This window comes from Chinchilla lanigera, unplaced genomic scaffold (genome assembly GCF_000276665.1).
Source record: "Chinchilla lanigera isolate Chin_1 unplaced genomic scaffold, ChiLan1.0 scaffold00008, whole genome shotgun sequence".
Lineage (NCBI taxonomy): Eukaryota > Metazoa > Chordata > Mammalia > Rodentia > Chinchillidae > Chinchilla > Chinchilla lanigera.
Window position 1 is genome coordinate 13991890 of NW_004955409.1, and position 22475 is coordinate 14014364.

The 22475-nt window shown below is 33.4% G+C and overlaps 1 pseudogene; it reads right to left on the reverse strand.

The window, feature by feature from the left end:
* Nucleotides 1-750: 750 nt before the first annotated feature.
* On the reverse strand, nucleotides 751-1387 carry LOC102004571 (annotated as a pseudogene).
* Between the last annotated feature and the right edge of the window lie 21088 nt (nucleotides 1388-22475).

Genomic DNA, 22475 nt, shown 5'->3' on the forward strand with positions numbered 1-22475 from the left:
AAACCAAGAGAAGCACATTCAAAATACTGACTTACTTTGGTAGCAAATGGCTCTTCTTTGAAGACTAATGAAGTAGACAAGACCATTATGGTGAAATGGGCTATTTCAAATGCTCAACATTTCACATAAAAATTTTTCAGAAAATTATTATTTTGTAAAAAACCTAAGTATCTGCATCCACTGATAGCAATGCAATACTTAAAATATGATGACTTGAAACAAAACAAATGCCCATAAGGAAAAAACGCTATTTTAACTTTATTTAAATTTACTTTCAGTCAATAGTCCAGCAGTGTTTTCTTTTCAATACGATACGCCCCTTTTCTCTCTGTAAGGTTGTTCCTGGGAGCCAGCCAGTTTAGGTGAGGAGGGAATTAACTTAGGAGTAACTGCCTGCAGTTTCAAATAGACAGTATCTTTTTGCTTCCCTCTTAATGTGCTAATACTTGTATCTAAAAAAGTATGTAATTCTTAAAAAGGTACCATTTCTGATATCTTTATTATCTGTGACCTTTGGAAATTAATCACATGAAACTACAAGGTTATCAAATGTCTTGAAATCTGTATATAAAACATAAATTACCTCTAATTTCAAACTCTCACTTATAGTGTACCACTCAGTCTTAAAAAGAAAAATGAAAAAGAAAAAGCAAAAGTGGCTCAAAAGATAGTCTTATACCGTTCTTTAAAAAACGAAACTCTTCCTTTTAACTTTACACCCACCTCACACTCTAATTCAAAACACATCATTTAATTGTCTTGGTCATGGACGTTTCCAAGATGGGATTTTATATTATGTTCCCACAGCTTCCGGTTATCAGCAAACCCATGCTTTCCTTTATTGAAAGAGTTTGATCCCATTGATGTTGGTGTGTCCCTGCCAGTATTCTTCATCCTCATCTTTGCTGCTGGAGGCATTTCCTCTGATTCACTATCTTCACCTTCATTAAAAGCTGCTGCTACTGAAAGGGTTGTTGGAGCAAGAGTTGGAACAGTTTCTTTAGGCTTACTTGATCCAAGTTTGACGGATATAGCTGGTGCTTTCTTTGTTTGACTACCTATGGCAAATCCAAACTTAGAGATCTTTGTAGGCTTTGTTAGGAGGTCTGCAGCTTCTTTTTGTATTTTTTTTTTCTGGTATCGGGAATCGAACTCATGACCTTGCGCTTGCTAGGCAGTTGCTGTGCCACTGAGCTAAATCTCCAGCCCCTGCAGCTTCTTCTTCAGCTGATCACTTCTCAGCACTGCGACTGGAACTTTCCCCTCCATCACTGGAAGCAACAGTCTTAGTTTTGACAGGTTTTTCTGCTTCTTCTTCAGGTCCTCTGGCGGCTCCAGCTAGCTTCAACTTCTCAGGCTTCTCTTCTCCCGCCTTTAGGTCCGCCATTTTCCCTTGTCTTTGATTTTACAAGCAAAAACTTTTTCCTAATATCTCATGAAAATTTATCTTTTTATTTTCTTCTAAGAGTTTTAGAGTTTTAGCTTGCAGATTTCAATTTTTTTAAAGTACGTTTTCTCTTGTATTTGTGAGGGGATAAGTAAAGGCTCAATTTAATTCTCGTGTATGTGGATGTGCAGTTACCCTAGCACCGTTTCTCCACTGCTTTGTCTTGGTGTGCTTGTCAAAAACAATTAGATACAGATGAATCTGGAGATTTATTTCTGAACCCTTAATTCTGTTTCAGCACTCAAAATCTTTATGCTGGTGCCATAAGGTCATGATTATTATAGCTTTGCAGTAAGTTTTGAAATCAGAACAAGTTTTCCAGTTGTTTTCTTAAAATCAAAGTTGTTCTTGCTATAACAGATCACTTGCATTTTTATTGTCTTACTCAGTTTCTTGTTGCTGAGACACAATACGAGATGCTTGCAACTTGAAAAGGCAGATATTTATTTTGGCTCATGATTTATAGACGGTTCAGTTCATAGCCTGCTCCAAACCAGAAAGTGAATGGGAGGGGCCCATGGGGGAAAGTTGCTCATGTCAGGACTTCTAGGATGTAGAGAGAAGTGAGGAAAAACCAGGGAGGGAATTGCACCCTACCTGGTCATTTCCCAGCAGTCCACCTGTTCTGGTTGTACCCTATCAGCTAACATCGTACTTAGCCATAATGCACCCATGATTCTATCACGTTTCAAAAACCCTGCCTATGAATGCATAAGACTTTGGGAGAAACACTTAGATTTAACCTATGGTATGTATGAACCTTGAGATCAGTATGCTAACTTATGCAAAGAATATAGCTAGACTTTCAATAGTGATTTTGCTTTATTTGTAAATTCATGTAGTAAGTTTTGCCAAGTGTATAAGAATGAGTCTTCATATATGTATATATTTCATATATATATACTTTTCCACTTATTTATGTTTTTACTTTCAATAATACTGGCATTGTTTATGTACAAGTCTTGTACTTCTTTTGCTAAAATTTTTCCCCAGTATTTTTACTTTGGTGCTATTGTAAATGGAATTGTTTTTTAAATTTCATTTTATGGTTGTTTATTGCCACTGTAAAGAAATACAATTGATTTGGCATATTGATCTTGTATCTCACAACCTTCCTGAAGTTATTTATTGAAGAAGATAAGTTTGTATTATTAAATTACTTAAAATTTCTATATACTAGATCATGTCTCCTGTATATACATTGTATTACTTCTCCCAAACCCGAATGTCTTTTATCTCATTATTGTGCATTAATTGCCCTAGCTGGAACTTAGAGTAGCTGTTGAAGAGAAATAGTAAGAATGTATAGCATTATTTTTACTTCAGCTTGGTGAGAAAGTATTCAATCTTCTGTCACTGAGGAAGATGATAGCTATGGGTTTTATTGGCTGTCATTTATCAGATTGAAGAAATTCAATTTTACTTAATATTTTTAATCTGGAAGTTGTGTTGGACTTCACCAGGATTTTTTCCGCATCTATTGACATTATCATATAGTATCTTTCCCTGATTCTGTTAATAAATTATTGGTGGGGCACTTAGGGTGGAGCGTCAACTTGACTGGCTTTGGGATCCATCCAGGGATTTGGTGGAGGGCACTCATGAGGGTGTGCAGCTGAGCCCTGGAGTCATGGCCTTTGGGTCTATGTCTGGTCCCTACTCCCTTCCTCTCTGACACCATTGCTTTCTTCCAGGGTGCCATGAGCTAAGCAGCTTTACTCCATAATGCCGTTCCATGGCCTTTGGGCTCAGCTGACATTGGGCTGAATCTCCTTCAAATGTAAACCAAATTAAAACTCTCTTACCTTAAATTGTGGGTGCATGGTATTGTGTTCCCACAAGGTAAAGCAGATAAAAACAATGGATATTTGGGTGTTGTGCCCACTTTGTTTTCATGGAATGAATTCTGCTAGTCATGGTTGATAATTCTTTTGTATATTGTTGAACTTAATTTTCTAGTAATGTGTTGAATACGTTTTGCATGTGTACTGTTAAAAAACATTCTTTTAGGGATATCTTTATTTTGAGAATCTTACATAAGAAAATTATTAGAAAATCCTCATTATATTATTATTTTCTGTGGAAAAGCATAAAATAATAAATGTCTGTCAATTGCAGGTGTCATGGATAAATGAAAAAGAGTATTTTTTAATGTACTATGCTTTACAGAAGATATAGTTTAAAATTTGTTAATACATGTGATGATGGGTATATATAACTTTGTTCTTTTAGTATCTATGGTTGTGGAATATTTGTCAAGAAATGAAAGATTGTACAATGTCTATGGTTGTAGAATACTTATGAAGAAATGAGTATATTATTTATAAAGGATATGTACCATAAAGAAACTAAAATTATAAAAGTACTTTAGGCAGAAGGAAAATGAACCCACTTTAAAAATGTATACATTCAAATATATATTTAAGGAATGTTAGCAGACCCAAAAGTATATTTCTTTATGGTAAAAGGTGAAATAAAAAAAAAACAAACACATTTAACTATATGTGCACCTAATGAAGAAACTTAAAAATACATGAAAAACAATCACATACTGGAAAAAGTAACTGTAAAATCCACAAATGTAGCTGCAGATCCCTCTATTATACCAGCTAGAACAAGCACATAGGAAATCAACAACTATAGAGAAGATCACTACATTCAAAAACATTAGAACACATGTTCTTTAAAAGCATAAAAGGGATATTCCTGAATTTGGACAATATTCTATGCTACAAATATTAGTAAATCTAAGAGGGTTGAATAAAAAATGCTTTCTTTAATGAAATAAATTTTAATTGTAAACCAGTAATCAAAACATCTAGAGTATTCCTAAATATTTGAAAATTAAATATCATATTTCTAAAAAACTTGTGGAGCACAAGATGGAATTTAGGAAAAATCAAAATGTTAGTATAGTAGTATCTGTAGAGTACACTTAGATGTAATGCTTAGATAATAAAACTATTTTACTAAAAACAGAGATGCTTAAAATTAATGGTCTAAGTTTCCAAATTAAGATGCTAGCAAAAAGAAAATTAAGCCTCAATTAAATAGAAGATAATAAATAATAAAAATGAAAGTGAACATCAACGTAGTACCAAAATAACATGTGGCCTACACACATTTCAGAAAAATCACTCCCAGTTGAAAAGTGGACTTGAACAGATAAGCCTCTAGCTAGACTGATGACAACGAAAAGAGGAACATCATATAATGACAGGAATGACAGAGGCAGCATCATTATAGATCCTAAAGCAATAGGAGGATAATGAGGGAGTGTCACACCTAACTTAATGTGAATAAATTTGATAAATTACAAACAATTTATCAAAACTGAAACCAAATACCATAGGAAATCTGAATTATTCCCTGCCTATTAAAGGGATGAGTTCCTAATTAGAAACCTTACGAGAGACTTGAACCTGATGACATGGAGTAATTTGTACCAGTCTTGCCTATCTATAATGAGAACTAGAATGTTCCAGGGCAAAAACACAGCTGTTTTCAAACTCATTACTGTGACAAATGTATCACTATGATCGTGAAGGAAAATAATCAACCAAGGTGAGACAGCATCATTGTAAATGCTGAAAGACAATGGGAAGAATGTTATAAACTAGTTATCAAGAGCACTTTGTAATTTAGATAAGCCAGATGTGGTGGTGCACTGCTGTAACCCCAGCACTCAGGAGGCTGAGGCAAGAGGATTACCACAAGTTTGAGGTCAGCCTGGCCTATAAAGTGAGCTCAAGTCTAGCCTGAACTGCATAGCGAAACCCTGTCTCAAAAAATAATAAAACTTAGATTAAAATTTAAACATTTATTGTATGACACAGACAATATATTTAATAGCAAAAAACCCCCTAAAAATAATAACCTCTACAAAACCCTATAAAAAATAAAGACCTCAGTTCCCATTAGTATTACTCAATATTATAGTAAAATGCCTAGTTAGTGTGAGAAAAACAATATAATAAAAGGCATAGTTTGGAAGTGAAGTGAAATTTTCAGATTAAATTTTGTGTTTTCACTGCCTCCTCTCCTGAATTTAACAACAATGCTCTGAATTTAATAATAGGTCAATATGTAACTTAAATTCATAGCAATTTCCACTTTGCTATCCCAATTAATTAAATAGAGAGTGGCCAAAAATTGCACATTGTTTTTGTTCATTTTTATGAGATAATGTAACAGGAAGTATAAAAGCAGCAATTTTATCAAATTTATTCAATAGAAGAATGGACTGGTTAAAATGACATGTGCCCAACAGATTCTCGGATAGTCGGTATGTAAATAGATGTGCTACCTGAGTGATGTTCAAGGTATCTCTCTACTATGGGGCTGGAAAAACATATTTTGGAAAAGGAGCATATGAAATGCAATAATCAGAGCTTGAAAGGCAACTAATTATCACAAATACATGTAGCAAATCAAGATTTAAAATATACTTTGCTGTACTCTATATTTTATATTCCAGCCACTTCATTTCTACACATTGCTTTTCTTTTAAAAAAGTCAATGAGCATGGCAACACACTATAGTTTTTAACCGCTGATTTGTATAATGCTTAAAAATGTGTCTGTTCTCAGAAGATTATACACAAACCAACACAGTTCTGACAAATGATTAGCAGTGAGCAGATTTCATCTTGATCTCCCCCAAAATGATGTTAAGCACTAAACCTCCTTGTTGTATTCACATACATAACTAACTGAAGAAAGAACTTCCTGGAAATACATATGAGCAAATAAATTCAGTTGTCTATTTAAAGAAAGAAGCTGCAAAATGATTAAGAGAGCAAATCACTCACATTTTATGAATAGGGGAATCTGAACCATTTAACCTAGTGATTTGTTAAATTGAAAAAATATAGTCTTTTCTTTTGGGTACCAATAATTTCCTTCTTATTTTTCTTCTGTGTTCACGTTGCCTGATAACAAATCTTGAATATTCTTTAGAATTGCTATTAAGTCATATTTTAAAACTGCATATACATACCTAGAACTAGGGAAGTAAATAAAATCTGATTAAACATCAAATGAATGTGACAAAAGCCAAAATTTTTTCTGTGGTTTTGTCAGGCAAATTGATAAGCTTATATAATTCTTTTATTTTTTTCTATGATTTACAGAGGGGTATATTAATAGGTTGTCTCATTAAATAACTTTCTAAGGTCACAAACACATTATTAATAGAGCCCAAAGTAAATTAGCCTTTCTTGTCTAGAAAAACTCAACTTGGAGTCAATAGTGTATTTTCTTGTACAATAGTGTACTAATCTGCAGGCTGGGTTTTGAAAACATCAAATAGTACAGCCTATGAAATAGGCAAGATTGATGAAAAACAATTTGTAAATTAGGTATTCACTGTGGGAATACAGTTACCACGTTGGCACATACTACTGGTGGTACTCTGAATGGAATGTTGAACTTACAATGTTTTGAACACAAGCACATACTAACTGTTAAAAGAACACAGTCTGGCTTCATGCTGATAATGATATCTATCAAAGTGGCTTGGGAACAAGGAAGGGAGCGTATGCTGTCAAATACACACTCAGAATCAATCATAGGATAGGACACTGCAATAGAGCTCATTCTTCCCAAAGAATCAAGACACAGCCTGTAAATCTCAACAGGAAACTCAGTGGGTATAATCTCCAATGGCCTACAATCTCCATCCACCCAGACATTTCATCTATTTTTGTACCAAGGAATTGAGAGATAATAAAATAAAAAATTGTATTTTTACCTGAAATATTTTCATCAAAAATAACATGTTTAGAATGACTGAAATGTTTTGTAACATGAAATTACATTATGGATACTTAAATTTTAAGTAGTTTCCTTTGAATGTAACATGAAATAAACACTACACTCACTTTCTGATTAATAATAAAATCCAGACTTCTATTTTACCCTGTCATGGGAGGAATGTTAATATATACAGAATTACTTTAATTCCTATAGGTTTATTAGCATTTTAGACCATAATTATTATAATGATCTTGTAATTTAAATATTTTGGTCTTTCTGTCATATGCATTTTTTTCTTAATGTGGCAGAGAGTTACTTAACTGTACATTTTTAAATACTCAATGTGACAAATAGTTAACTTGCTATTTAAAAGAATCCATAATAAGAATCTTTTCTAAATAGTTGACATTTTTACTGCATGTTAGAATTTAGAGAAAATATATTAATTTTATGAACTACCTAGAGTATTTCTCTAAATAATAGCAAATAGACCTTTACAGTTGCCCTTTTCAACAATGACTATTTATCTCTGAAAATAATTACAGTGGACTTGAGACTTTTCTTAGAAATGAGCCCCCAAACTAGAAAACAAAAATGAATGATCCACATACAGGAAAGTCCTGAGTGCCCTATTGCTTTCTTAGTTCTTCAGTTGGCATGGTACCTAATGGCCTTCTGCTATCTACTGTTCGCACCTTGAAGAAATAATATTATTTATGCCAGCCTTGCAAATAAGTACACAACAATTTATCAGCGCAAATTGTTTTGTCAGCCTATCTTATCACATAGTTTTGCCAGTTAATGAACAATAACTTATTTTCCCTCAGTAGCCTCGAATAAATCACTGGTTGTTTTCATCCAGTGTCAGTAGTGGTATCACTGAAGTTGATAGGCTACAGTCTAAGCAACCAGTCTCATATTAGCATTTATCTGCTTTTAGGTGATATAAACATTATGTCTATAAAAATTCTCTTTCCTTTTGGCTTATATAATATAAACTACTCTTTCAATATTCAGTTTAAACTAGAATCTCACTAATATTTTTTGCTAAAACTCTACTGACTTTATTTTTCTATAATAGAATAATAAAGTCAGTCTGGTTTTCAGTTCAGTGTGTAAGAAGCTGAAATGCACCATTATTTTCTAACACAGAAAAAGCTGAATAAATAAAAAAATCAACAATTTCTCTCAAACCTGCCAGACATGAGGTAGCAGGACAGATCACTGTGCCCCTCTGCACACTTACAAGAACCTGAAGGAAAGTGCCGAGAGTGCCAGCTCACTGGGGCACAACCCCAAGAGGGCAAACCACCCAGGTGTCCAGTGCTGATAGAGGCAAATCTGAGGCATAACTGATGAGTTTCTGGGGATCAGCATGGCCTCTATTTTCATTTTAGGGTGTCTGCACTCCATACAGATGTGGGTAGAGCTGCTACCCTTACATCTCAAACTTGGCAGTAGTATTATCTTTCCATCCACTGTATTTTCTTTCCTATCTAAATGCAGGTTCCCGTCTCTTCTGCCAGAAAATCTAACTCCTACCTCTGGTAGTTCTAAGGGTGAGAATTCTAGGTTAGGGCTGTAGCTGAGAGTTTGCGAAGTGCACCTGTACACCCTTTTGAGGAGCGGTTCACTAATTCCATGAGGGTTCATCTCAGCTCCCACCGGCCTCGTTCTCTTCTCTGTTTTCTCTTTCCATAGACGATTGAATGCATATTCCATGGTTTAGCAATTCCATAATTATTGTCACTGGGCCAGTGACAATCATATGAAGTGACAATCATATGACAAGTGACAATCATATGAAGCCTGACTTAAAATCACTTTGGAATTAAGTTTCAATTCAAGGATTACTTCCTTCAGAAGATCTCTTTTGTCTAAACTACCAACAACCTCAATTATGTTGTCTCCTCTCTTGTTTGATTTGCTGGAACATTGTTCTTTTCTTCCTATCACTTACACAATACTTAACAATACGTAGCATTTGGGTCTTGTGCATGGAGTCAGCTTTTAAGAGAAACATGTATTCCAAAATTATGCTTTGATCTCTAGTGTTGGAGGCAAATATTTCAATCTCTCAATAAATCCAAGTGGATCATGCCTTCAAGAATGAGACTATAGTTTCTTTCTAACATGTCTTAAATGAAGTGATTCTATTTCAGAGATGAAAATAAACATGTATCTCTATATAGTCCAATTGCATCCCATATGACAAACTCCTATGCTACCTCAGGCCCTCAGGAGCTAAAACCATGGCTAGATTAGTTTCCAACAACTTGATGTTTCTAATTCCTTCATGCAAGAAGGCGCAGAATTTATAATTATATAAAAATACATATGCTTGAATTTTTACTTGTAGAAATTAATATTGTGTATGTTTACTTTTATGTTGAAAAAAATCTTCCTAAATGATACACTTTTAAAAAATTATATATTACTAAAATGAGAGATATTAATTTTTATGTATTTATTTTTGAACTGAAAAAAATTGTACATATTTATTGCCTGTAGCATAACATTTTGAAATATGTGTACATTATGCAATGACTAAATCAAACTAATTGGCATGTGTATTACTTTAAATACCTATTTTTGTGGCAAGAACACTTAAAAACTACTCTCAACGATTTTCAATGAATCTCTTAGCTGTAGTTGCCATGTTGTACCAATGATTTTTTGAATTCATTTCTCCTAACTGAAAATTTGTATTCTTTTATCAATATCTTAGCCACTCCTACCTCAAATGTCTAGTGAAGATTTATATATTCCCTTTTTTTTTTTGTACCAGGAATTGAACTCAGGACCTTGTGCTTGCCAGGCAGGCGCTTGTGCCACAGAGTTATATCTCCGGCCCAAGTTTTTATATACCTTATGCAAATGAGATCACATGATATTTGCCATGCTGTGCTTGGCTTACTTTACTTTACATAGTGACCCCCAGGTTTATCCATTTTGTCACAAAAGGCTATGTTCTTTTCTAAGGCTGAATAGAACTCCACTGAATTCTATTTCTTCATTTATTTTTCATTATTTTCTTCATTCATTCATCTGTTGGTGGACATTTACCTGCTTTTGAAGTTTGGCCAGTGTGAATAATGCTGCAGGGAACATGGAAATGGATATATCTCTTTGAGATACTGGTTTTATTCCCTTTAGATGTGTGACCACAAATGTTATTACTAGACCAGATAGTAGTTAGTGGTATAACATTTTAGGAATCTCCCTACACTTTTTGCCAATGATGGTACTAATCCATGTTGCTATCTGTGGTGTGAAAGACTTCTCTTTTCTCTACATGTTCTTCAACACTTGCCACTAATAAATTTTATATATAAGTTTTATATATGTGAAAATATTTTAAAATAAAGCCGTTATTGATTATCTTTCCATCATCAACTTTTAATGAACATGACAATCGTTAAGAAAATTTTCATCAGTCATTTATGAAAACTTCTGAAATCCTTATAAGCTGGTAACTCAGAATGCACATAGAATACACTCTATTATGAATCATAAGGCTCATTTAAAATACACTGTCCTAAAATTGTTAAATCATCAATGCCCTGATCAAAGAAAATTTGATATGATCAATGTTGGAGTTATAGGGTCAATCAGGAATTCATACAGCAGGCATCCCTGATACTCAACTTCAGTGAGATTTCACAAATGCTAGACTTGGAAATTTTTGCTTCCTTCCAGAAAATGTTGGTATATAAGATTATCACTATATTATACTTTCAACAATGTTTATAATTCATGAACTTTCATAGAAAAACTGTCAAACTTTCTAACTCTATAAGATCAACTCTAAGCACTTAAGAATTTTGATCAAATAATTTTATTTTATTGCAACCACCCCACAAATAATACTATAGTTTCCAAGGGCATAAATTAAAACATAATTATAAGAAATAGTTTTTCAGCATTTCTGGCATTACTTTTTTGTTTTAAAGAGAAAAAAGATAAACAGTGAAACCGAGTTTCAAATCAGGTTAGTAGGACAGTTGCAATAGTTGATATATTGCATATTGTTGTCTTTATGGTAGTTAATCAGAGTGTAAGATGTAGGCGTGATGTCTTGTCTAAACATGCTGGCTGCGTGTGGGGTGTGAGTCATCATGTTTTTAAGACACAGTAAATTACTGGAAAATTTGATGGGGCAAAGTATCAAAGCAGTCTCAATTGAAAGTCCCAACATACTAATTTCAATACTTCAAAAATGCAAGTTAACTTGACATTTTGTTGTAAATGGTAATTTTATATATACTGACAGCCACCCTTTGCTGTTCAGCGTAGGGCTGAAACTTTTCCAGATGTACCATCATTGAGACTTAATTAAAAATAATACTCAATTTATACCTACCCTGGCAGTTGGCATATTTATTTCAAGTAATCAAGTAAGATTTTGATTTCTTTCACTTTTAATTCACTCTTTTTTTGTCTTATGGAATATTACCTGTTCTGCATTTTACACTTCATGATAACTAGACACTATTATGTTTAATTCTCCTTAAGAAAATACTATTCATTTGTTGAATTCACAATGCAGCAATCAAAATTATCTTAAATATTTGCACATCCTACCTTGTGATCTAATTGAAGGTAGCTCAGCTATTCTCAAGCAAGGTATTTGTACTGACTTAAAGTAAGATATTCTTAGTGTTTTTGCAATTTTATACTTAAAATCTGAATAATTTCAGTAAAAAGACATATGACAAGTACAAAAGTAGAATTCACCTTGACGCAATTATGAGCCGAAGTGTCATGCAGTTTCTGAACTTGGTGGGTTGCTTACAGCTGTCTTCAAATGAGCGCAAACCACTACTGCACCCTGTGATCCTGTCATGTGGACCACAGCTGAAATTTTCTTCATGTGCTTTTCTCTGACCTTTGCATGAGATAAATATCTACCAGCATGAGAAGAATTTGGTGGAGCAGAGAAAAATGTCCATGTGAAAGCACAAAAAAGAGTTTTAATTGGTCCTAACTTATAAAAACTACAAATTTGATTACTTAGATGAGTTATCTGTGAGTTTTTTATTTGTTAGCTTTTTATGACTATAATTGTGTTCCTTGCATAAGACATCTAGGAGAACTCACTCTTGTCAAGAAAATTTGTAGTGCTAAGGCAGGGCTGATCAGCTGTTTGCTGAAATAATTTCCTGTTGTTTCTGGTAAAGCTCCTCTCTGACTCTCCAAAGTCCCTGCCAGTACATGTCACTGTAATCCCTTCCCTGAGACTTGGAGGGCTTCTACAATCTAGGGGATTTCTGGCACAGGTAAAGACCTTGAGCAGCCTTCCTAGCATCTGTTCTGAATGCTTTTCCTAAATCCATAATGATTGCTGCATATTTTGAATGTCATCACTGATTGCAGAAGATACAGTCTTAGAAGACAAATTCTACATCTCTGTAGGTGAAATGAATCCTTATCTAGCATAAAATATATTCTGCTTTAAAATTCTGACAATGATTTGATATTGAATACTGAATAATGTGTCAAGTATCAAGTGAATCAGAGACGTTTGTCCTCTACCATCTTCCTAATGTGATACTGCTTTGGGTCACTAAAAAATTAAGGTGGTGTGAAGAGCCTTGGGAGTCACTTAGCTGAGCTCTTTCCAAAACTGTGAGCATTATTCTAGAAATATGTCAGCTACCACCTTGATGGCAGGAAGTAACTTTACCTGCAACCTGAGCTATTTGCTCGTGGAATTTCCACTCCAAATTTGTTAAAATCTAGGTCACAGACAAATGATGTTTATATGGAATTATTACCATCTGCCCTAGATGTTCAACACTGCAGCCTACAAGTCAGGAGCTAATTGGGGTTTGGAAACAGAGCAAAGTGGAAGGAGCACGCCGTAGGACTGTGACTTGTCCAAGTGACTACTTGTGATCCTCTGACAGTGACCTTGATTGAATGGGAGTGCTGGTACTGCTTCGTGAATTTTTGTGGAGACTGAGGATAGAAACACTCATGCAAAACACTCAGCTTAGTGCCTAGCACAATATGAAAGCTTAAAATATGAACTTATTATCATGCATACTAATTATTGAGTATAAACTCTTTAATTCCCTTGCCTTGTAAGATTTTCATATTTTTCCTGTTGTTACTTATGACTTAAACATGCCAAGAGCAGAAAGGAGACAAAGAGGAGGAACAGTCGGAGGGTGGTGGACTGTTACTTACCAGGCATGCTAAAGACAAGGGCAGTCTCATGACTCATATGACCAAGTAACTTCCTGTCTTTTCTTATCAGCACACCCCATAAGTGACAATGCATTCAATGCTCTTTCTGCCTCTCGCTGCCTCCTTCTTCCCTCTGCTGCTTCTAACCACACCACTGCCAGGAAGCAATCAAAATATCACTTAGAAACCATGTTAACCTTAAAAAACTTTTATTAGAAGTGTACAAACCACAAAGTTAGGTGGCAAGCATTTTGTTCAGCTTCATCTGTTTCAATTTTCCTGGAGCAATTCCATTGCTTTAGTACTCAGAAGTCTCTTTGCACTTACATAGCACCCAGTTCTTCACACCAAACTTGTCTACCGATGTAGTTACAACGGTTCGGTTTGATCAACGTATCTCACAGCATAAATACATGCTTATGTATAGTTGAATTTTATTCATTGTAATTGATATTTTGGATACTTATCTGCTAAGTAAAGTTCCTAAATGGGTATGGGCTACTGTGCAGAAATGCTGATGAGTATTCAATATACACTGTAAGAATATGTAGTCTTTGTTTTGGTAGCTCTCATTTAATACAGTTTAAAATTTTAAAAATTTGTTTCAGAATTCTAACTAAGAATTCTTAATAGCAGTGTTGATTTGTTTTACTGACTATTTAGTACATCTTTTTAAAGTGACAATGTATACGGAAGTATTTTGATTTAATGATCTGTTTTATATTGAATAGTAATTGAAATCCATCATTAGATTATCTATTTCTTGCAAGTTCCTGCTCATGCTTTTGTTTCATGTTTTTAATTTATTTTGGGATGAATCCATTTGTATAAGTCTAAAACATGTGCCAGGATGGGCATGGTGGTGCATGACTGTAATCCCAGCATTCAGAAGGCTGAGGCAGGAGGATCGTTGTGAGTTTAAGACCATCCTGAGATACAATGTGAGCTCAAGGCCAGCTTGAACTACACAGTGAAAGCCTGTCTCAAAAAGACAAAAGGGAAAGAAAGTGCTATCTTTAACAAATGAATTGAGTTGGGTATGTCTTTTAGGCTTCATAGCAGTTTTAAAGAAAAATAAGTTATTTCATAAAAGTTGAAAACAAGTTTATGAAATTAGTTTATTCTGGACAGTTTTTAGAAGTAAATCCTCTTAATTTAAAAATATTCACTAAGATTGTTAGTCAATTTAGCATTATATTTTCAAAGAGAAAATTGTATTCATTTATGCATTTTATCTTACACTCCATATAGATTATCAAATATATTGTACAGTGCACTGTAAATATATCCCTTTTATTTTTAATCTACTGAGAACTTTAAAAATATTCATTATAGGAGCTGGGGATTTAGCTCAACGGCACAGTGCCTGCCTGGCCAGTGCAAGGTCATGAGTTCGATTCCTAGTACTGGAGAAAAACCAAAGGAAAAAAAAATATTCATTATGTTTCAGTACTCTGGGAAGCTGAGGCAAGAACACTGCAAGGTTAAGGCCAGCTTGGGCTATTTAAAAATTAGTGAGACCCTGTCTCAAAAAAAAAAAAAATTAGGAAGAAGAGTCATGGTTATAATTCAGCACAGACCCAGGGTTGAATCCCAATGTTAATCAGAACAAAGCAAAACAAAACAAACCAAAACACTCAATAATTATGTCCATTTCTTTTGTTGTTTTGCTGTTCTTTAATTAAAATTTGTAGCCATGATATATTTACTTGAATTTTTTTCAAAATGGTATTCAAACTTAATGAATGCTTAAACTTCCCTAGTTTTAGTTCACAGATATTTACATTCATCTTTTCCTTAGGTTGATTTTGTTTTAATTTTTTAAACTTTGTAGATCATATGCTAAAATCAACTCGTTTTATTTTTTCTAACCATTCAAGATGTTGAAAGCTAAAATTTTTATTTTTAAATAAATCTTTATTGTATTCTATAATTTCTAATACAAAGATTTAGAAGTAGCTATTTGTCAGATAGTGCATCTGTATCTATATTCAAGGGAAGTCTGAATTCTCAGTAACCATAATAATAGTGTCTATAGCTAATTATCCAAAATTAAAAATTTTACCCAGGTGATAGATATGCTTACATATAAACATACCCAAACAAATGCATACATAGGCGTATCTGTGAATTTATTTTATGACTTTGTATATACATTTAATATAAATATATGTACATACATGTATGTATATTAAATATATTCACCCATGTATATAATTTAATGTACATATGCCATATTCTACATGTGTTTTTTAAATTGCCTGTTTTGCACTTTGCATTTTTTCCTGAACTCATTAGGTTTTTTACAGAACTCAAGGAACTGAGTTTTAAATGCTGCTCTCTGGTTATTCCTTTCTATTGTGATAAGATTAAGGTGGGAGAGTATTTCTTTATACACACACTTTAAACAGTGTGAAAGTTTTTATTTAGTCATTATACAATTTTCATTGCCAAATAATGGTTCCTCATACTCATAAAGTACAGTGTGATGTTTTCAAGTATATATACATTGCGTAATAATTGCCACAATTAAATTAATTGCCACCTATACTTTAGGTTGAATCCCCAGAACTTGTTCATGTCAAAATTGAGAAATAAAGAACAAAATAGAAGAAATCTATAGGAAATTGGGAAAAGGTCAAATACTTCTTCAAATTATGAATTCCGAGGCTGGGGATTTAGCTCAGCGGCAAAGCGCCTGCCTGGCAAGCGCAAGGTCATGAGTTCAGTTCCCGGTACCGGAGAAACACGCCCTCCCCCCAAAAAAACACAAATTATGAATTCCACTGTTTTAAAGATATTTCAGTATACATGCTAAATGGTTTCATTTATACTACTAGTTTATCTTAGTCATAGTAAATTATCTGCTATACTTATTCTGGAAGCTAGAGTTACAGAAAAACCAAAACCACACAAAATCCTAATATGAAAAAAACCCCTACAGGCCAATCTCCTTCATGAGCACAGATACAAAATTCTCACCAGGATAATGGCAAACAAAGTGGAACAAATCATTTAAAAAATAAGAATAAAAGATCACATATAGTAACAGAGTTGGCCTCACTCCAGCGACATAAGGATAGTCCAAAATATATAAATCAATAAACATAGTGTACATCACATAGACAGAAAAAAGACAAAGATACTGTGATTGTGTCAGTAGACACAAAACATGCCTTTGACAAAATCAAGCATCCATTCATAATAAAAACCTTGAAGAAAATAGCAAAAGAAGGATTTTATTTCTTTAGCCATTTATGACATATCCACTGTCAGCGTCATAGTAAATGGGGAAAATCTGAAAACTGTGCTTTAAAATCAGGAACAAGATAAGGATGTACACTCTCACCATACCTGTTCAGTATATTTTCAAAATTTTGTCCAGACCCATCAGGCAAGAGAAAGAAGTAAAAGGAATACATAGAGGAAAGGAGAAGTCAAACTATCCTTATTCATGGATGAGAAAATCCTTTGCATAGAAGACTCTAAAAACTCCACAAAATCTCCTATAACTAATAAACAAATTCAGCAAAGTTTTCAAGATGAGAAATCAAAACACAAAAATCAATAGCATTCTAGTATACCAACAATGAACCCACTATGTAAGAAAAAAGTAAAATAATCCCTTGCACAATGATTTTAAAAAATTTAAGGAGATGAAAGACCTCTGTAGCAAAATCTATAGTTCCACAAAAAAGGCGAATAAAGAGGACATCATAAAATGGAAAGACAACTCTTATTCTTGGATAAGCAGAACCAATATTGTCAAAATGGTTACACCACCAAAACTGCTATATAGATTTAATGCAATCCCAATCAAAATACAGATAGCATTCTTCTCAGAACTAGAAAACAATTTCTATAATTTATAGAGAGTGAGAAGAAATCCAGAAGATCACAAGAAATTCTGGACAATAAGAACACAGCCAGAGGGATCACAGTGCTTTATACTTTTGGTGGAATCATAAACTAGTACTACCACCACGGAAAGCAATATGGAGACTGTGCAAAGCACTAAAAGTAAAAAATTTATTCAACCCAACTATTCTACTTCCATTTTCCAAAAAGAGTTAAAGGCCTCGTATTACAGGCATTTGTGTCTACCTGTGTTTATAGCAGCACAGCTCATAGTAGCTAAATCTTGAAAGTGGCCTCTATGACCATCAATAGACAAATGGATAGAAAATGTGATATATTTACACAACAGAGCCCTACTCTACCTTAAAGAGGCATAAACTTGAGTCATTTGCAGGAAAATGGATGTCTTTTGAGACTATCATGTTAAGTGAAATAAATCAGACACACAGCATAAATTCTGTTATGTGAGAAACCCAAAGTATAAAGAATTTAAAGAGCAAAATAAAAGTTAGATTAGTGGAAACAGGGAGATATACCTTCTGCATATAGGAACGGAGTCGGGATGGAAAGAGAGGGGAAGGAGGGTTTAGAAAGGGGAAGTAAGAGGATTAATATGCGGTATGAACATGTACCAGCTCCCCACGATGAATGTCTTCATTATGTATCACAAACGTCTGCGGCCATACCACCCTGAACGTGCCTGATCTTGTCTGTATCACAAACATGTACTAACAAGAGAAAAAGAATGCGATCTAGATTATAACAGGAGCTCAATAAATGTTGTTGAATAAAAAAATGAAAAAGAAAAATCTGAAAGTTTCTACCTTTTAAGTACAGTTACTCTCCCATTAGCCCCTGCCTGCCGCAATTAGACTGTTTCTATGAGTTTAATTTTAAGATTTCACAAAAAGATATATGCTATTTGTATTCCCTTATTTGGCTTGCTGTACTTAATGTCCTCCAGATTCATCCATGTTGTTCCAAGTGTCAAGATTTCTTTCTTCCTTATAGCAAAATAATATTATATTGCACACATGTTTCATAGTCTTTTTGTTTACAATATACTTAGAAAAAAATTAACCTATGAGGCAAAAGATTGACACACAAAAAACTATAAACCTTTGTTTTGAAAAAAATTGACAAGATGAAGAAATATTTATCTCATAGATTGGAAGAAGTATTATTGTTAAATGTCTACATTACCTATAACATTCTACAAATTCACTGCACTAGCTACCAAAATTCTAATGACGTATTTTTCCAGAAACAGCAAACAAGATCCTAAAATTTGTATGGAACCACAACAGACTTCAAACAGCCTGAAAAAATTTGAGAATAAAGAATAAAGGGGAAACATGATTTCAAACCACGGTAGAGAAATACAGAAATCAAAAGAGTATAGTTCTGGTATAAAAACAAACACATGGACCAAGCGAGCCTCAAAATGTCCCATATACTTGCTTAATATCAAGGAACCTAAACTAATTACAAGCAAAATTAAAAATAACCCAATTAAGTAATCAAAAAATGTGCACAGATATTTATCAGAAGAAACCACAAGAATGGCCACAAGATAAATAAAAAAATGTTTATCATTGGTAAACATCAGGGAAATGCAAAACAAAACCACAAGGAGATACAGGTAAGACTGACTATTACCAGGGAGACAAAAAATAAAAATTACTGACAAGGGTACAGAGAAAGGGAAACAGTTATACACTGTTGATGGGAATGCACCTTAGTACAACTGTTATGGAAAATAATAGGGAGTTTCCTCAAAACACTAAAAACGGGATAGTCCAACAACCTCATTTGGCTATGTACTCAAAGGAAATTCAGTCAGCACATTGAACATACCTGTATTCTCATAATAATTGCAGCATAATTTAAAGTAGTCAGCATTAGACTCAGTTCAAATATCCATTAATAGGTGAATGGATCAAGGAGATATGAATATGCATATTCAACTTCTTGTGAGGCTAAATTATATATATATATATATATATATATATATATATATAAAAACACCATGTCATTTCATTTGTATAAGAAAGCTAAAAGTTGATATCAGACAATTTAAGAGTAGAATGGTGATTATCAGACATGGAGAATAAGGGGAGTGATGGAAATTATTTAAGGGGCACGATATTAAATTTAGAGAATAGGAATAAATTCTAGTATACTCTGGCACAGGAGGGTGAGTACAGTTAATAATAATGCATTGCAAACCTCAGTATATTTAGAAGAGAGGTTTTGAATGCATTCACCATTAAAATGTCATAAAAGTTTAAGGGTATGGATATACAAATTACCCTGGTTTGATCATTGCCCAACGTATGTGGTAAAGTGTCATACTTTGTCTTCAAATGTGCAAATCTAATGAGCCAGTTAAAGTTAACAAAAACAAATCAATAAACGAGTAAGAATAAAATGGATAAAGTATCTGACTAGACATTTTTTCATAGAAAACACACAAATGTCCAACAGTTGTACGAAAAGGTGCACAAGATCACTAAGCATCAAGGAAAACACAAATTGAAACTGCAACAGGATGACACCTCATTACCTTTAGAATGGCTATGAAAAGACGGGAGACGACACATACAGATGTAAGTGCTGAGACAAGAAGTCCTTATTCACCACTGATAGGTATTTTAATTGGGATTGTCATCATGGGAAACAGTATGGCAGTTTCTCAGAAAATTAAAGTAGACTTAAGAAAAGATCCAGGGGTTGGGGATTTAGCTCAGCGGCACAGCGCCTGCCTGGCAAGCACAAGGTCGTGAGTTCGATTCCCAGTACCGGAGAAAAAAATTCCCCACCCCCCCGCGGAAAAACAAAAAACAAGAGAAGATCCCATAGTTCACTGTGCGGTATCCACTCAAAAACTTAATATCTCAGTGAGGTATTTATATTTTCATATTTGTTGCCACTTCATTTACAATGCCAATATAGAACAACCTTATTGTTCAGTTTGTTAATGATCTAATTTTATTGAATTCCTGTGACTTTTTCACAGCTCCATAAATTGGTCTATACTCTGTACAGTGCAAATTGCAATATATGTGATAATCATAAATATCAATTATACAATTATTGCTTATTTTTGCCTATTATAGTTTTATACCTTTTATAGATCAAGACTACATTATAGTTCTCTACCAATATTACATCTCTATCATTTTCTCAGATTTTTAATTATTTCATTTTTATATATTCTAGTATTTCACTATTAATGAATATTCTGGATTGTTTTCAATATGAAATATATAGTTTATTAATAGTGCTAAATTTTTCTTGGTTTTAAGATTTTTGTACTGTTTTGTAAATTAGAAGTTATTTCTGTTACCCCTAATATTTTATATACAGTAGTTATTTAGGTATCCTAATATATAATTATCTATGTCTTTCTTGTTTAAAAAGTACTTTCTTGTTTAAATAGTCATTATGTTTCAGATTTATGTCTTATAAACCAACTTGTTTATTGATGTAATAATAGCTATCTCAGTCTTACAAATATGGAAAATACATATCAAATTCTTAAATTACATATGCAAAACCCAAGTTATTATAGATATTGTTATTATTTTTGTCTTGATTAACATACTATATCTATCCTTATTACTGTACTTCTTTCTATGATTGTAATATGATCCATACTTTTTCATTTGTTCACATCGTCCACTGATTTATAATTTATTTTTCTCAGTTACTTTGTTACTTGTATATTAGCTAGTATTTTTCACATTTTCAAAATCAACAAATAACTTTCCATTAGACTTTAAGTAAATGAAACACTTAATGTGCTTTATCAATTGTTAATCCACTCTCTTGTGTTTGTTAATACATGAGAATTTTAAACCTATTTTGATTTATACAACCATTTAAATTTTACATATATTTTTCCATGAATGATAATTTTTAAAATGAACATTGTGTTTGAATAATACTATCATTAAGCTTTAACTACATGTTTAAATGTTTTAATATTTTATGAAGTCAGTCTCTGCGGCAATGGAAAACATTGCCAATATTTCGGTGTCTTCTAACAAGGAACATTTATTCCTGCTCAGGTTGTGTGAAAGTTCTCAGGCTGTAGCTATTCTGAGTTGTTTTGCCTGAATTGTGCTGTGTATAATGCCCAGTCCAAAGGAGTAGCCATCTTTGGGGAGGAGCTTTTCCACTGGGGACAGAAAAAGGGCAAAGTTATACCACACAATCTGCTCCGATGACCCCTACATCTGTCAAGTCATGTTTTTTGATTGATAAAGAAGTCACATGATCAATCTAAAGGTCACTGGAAAAAATATGCTCCTTCCACAGGGAAGTATGACATATAATGGGAAGAAACAATAATTTTGGATAACTAATATGATGGAAGAATAATACTTTTGGATAAAGAATGTGATGAACTACAATTCTATGGCAGACAACTTCTTCAGCCAAAACTCCTGTCTTTCTTCAAATTCTCTTTACTAAGTTCACTTGACACTTACATTTTTATAGGAGATATACTTAAATAATATGTCTTTAATTATTGTGCTTTTAAAATGTCTTTTCATGTTTCTTTCCTAGGTAGGTCTAAACCCTGAGGCATTACATTTTTTTAAACTTGCTAGGCAATAGCTCTTTGGATCAAAAGGAATGCTAAAAGTAGAAGGAACAACCCAAAAAGAGGAGTTACCTGTATTTAATAGAGAAAAGAAAATGAGACTTGTTAAAATACTAAATAAAAATAGAATAACACAATGAAAACTCATCAAGCATAGGTAAAGAATTTCAATAAATATCTTAAGAAAGAAATGCCAATAAAGTTGAACCCTGGGAGAGATCAAATTAATGATTGGATGAATCCATTAGCATTCCTAAGAAGGCCACAGCTTGCTTGAGAGTGATAGAGGCATGGAATTCTACAGAGCATAGATAAATAAATGAGAAGTTCAGGGACATAAACAGGTGCAGACAATCTTTCAATGTCATTGACTATGAGGAGAGAAAAAACTGCAAGGAGCAAGGATGTCAAAAAAAATTTCCTTTTTAACACAACTTGAGTATGTTTACATATAATTGGGGATGTTGATAAGAGAAAGAATGTCTGATAGCAGAGAGGGTATGGGTTTTGGACCTGTGTATCGGAGATAGTAGTATAAGTCAGAGCAAGGAGAGATATAGGAAAGACAGCTTTTTCATTGTAGTAGAGATGGAGTAAAAGATAGGTGTGG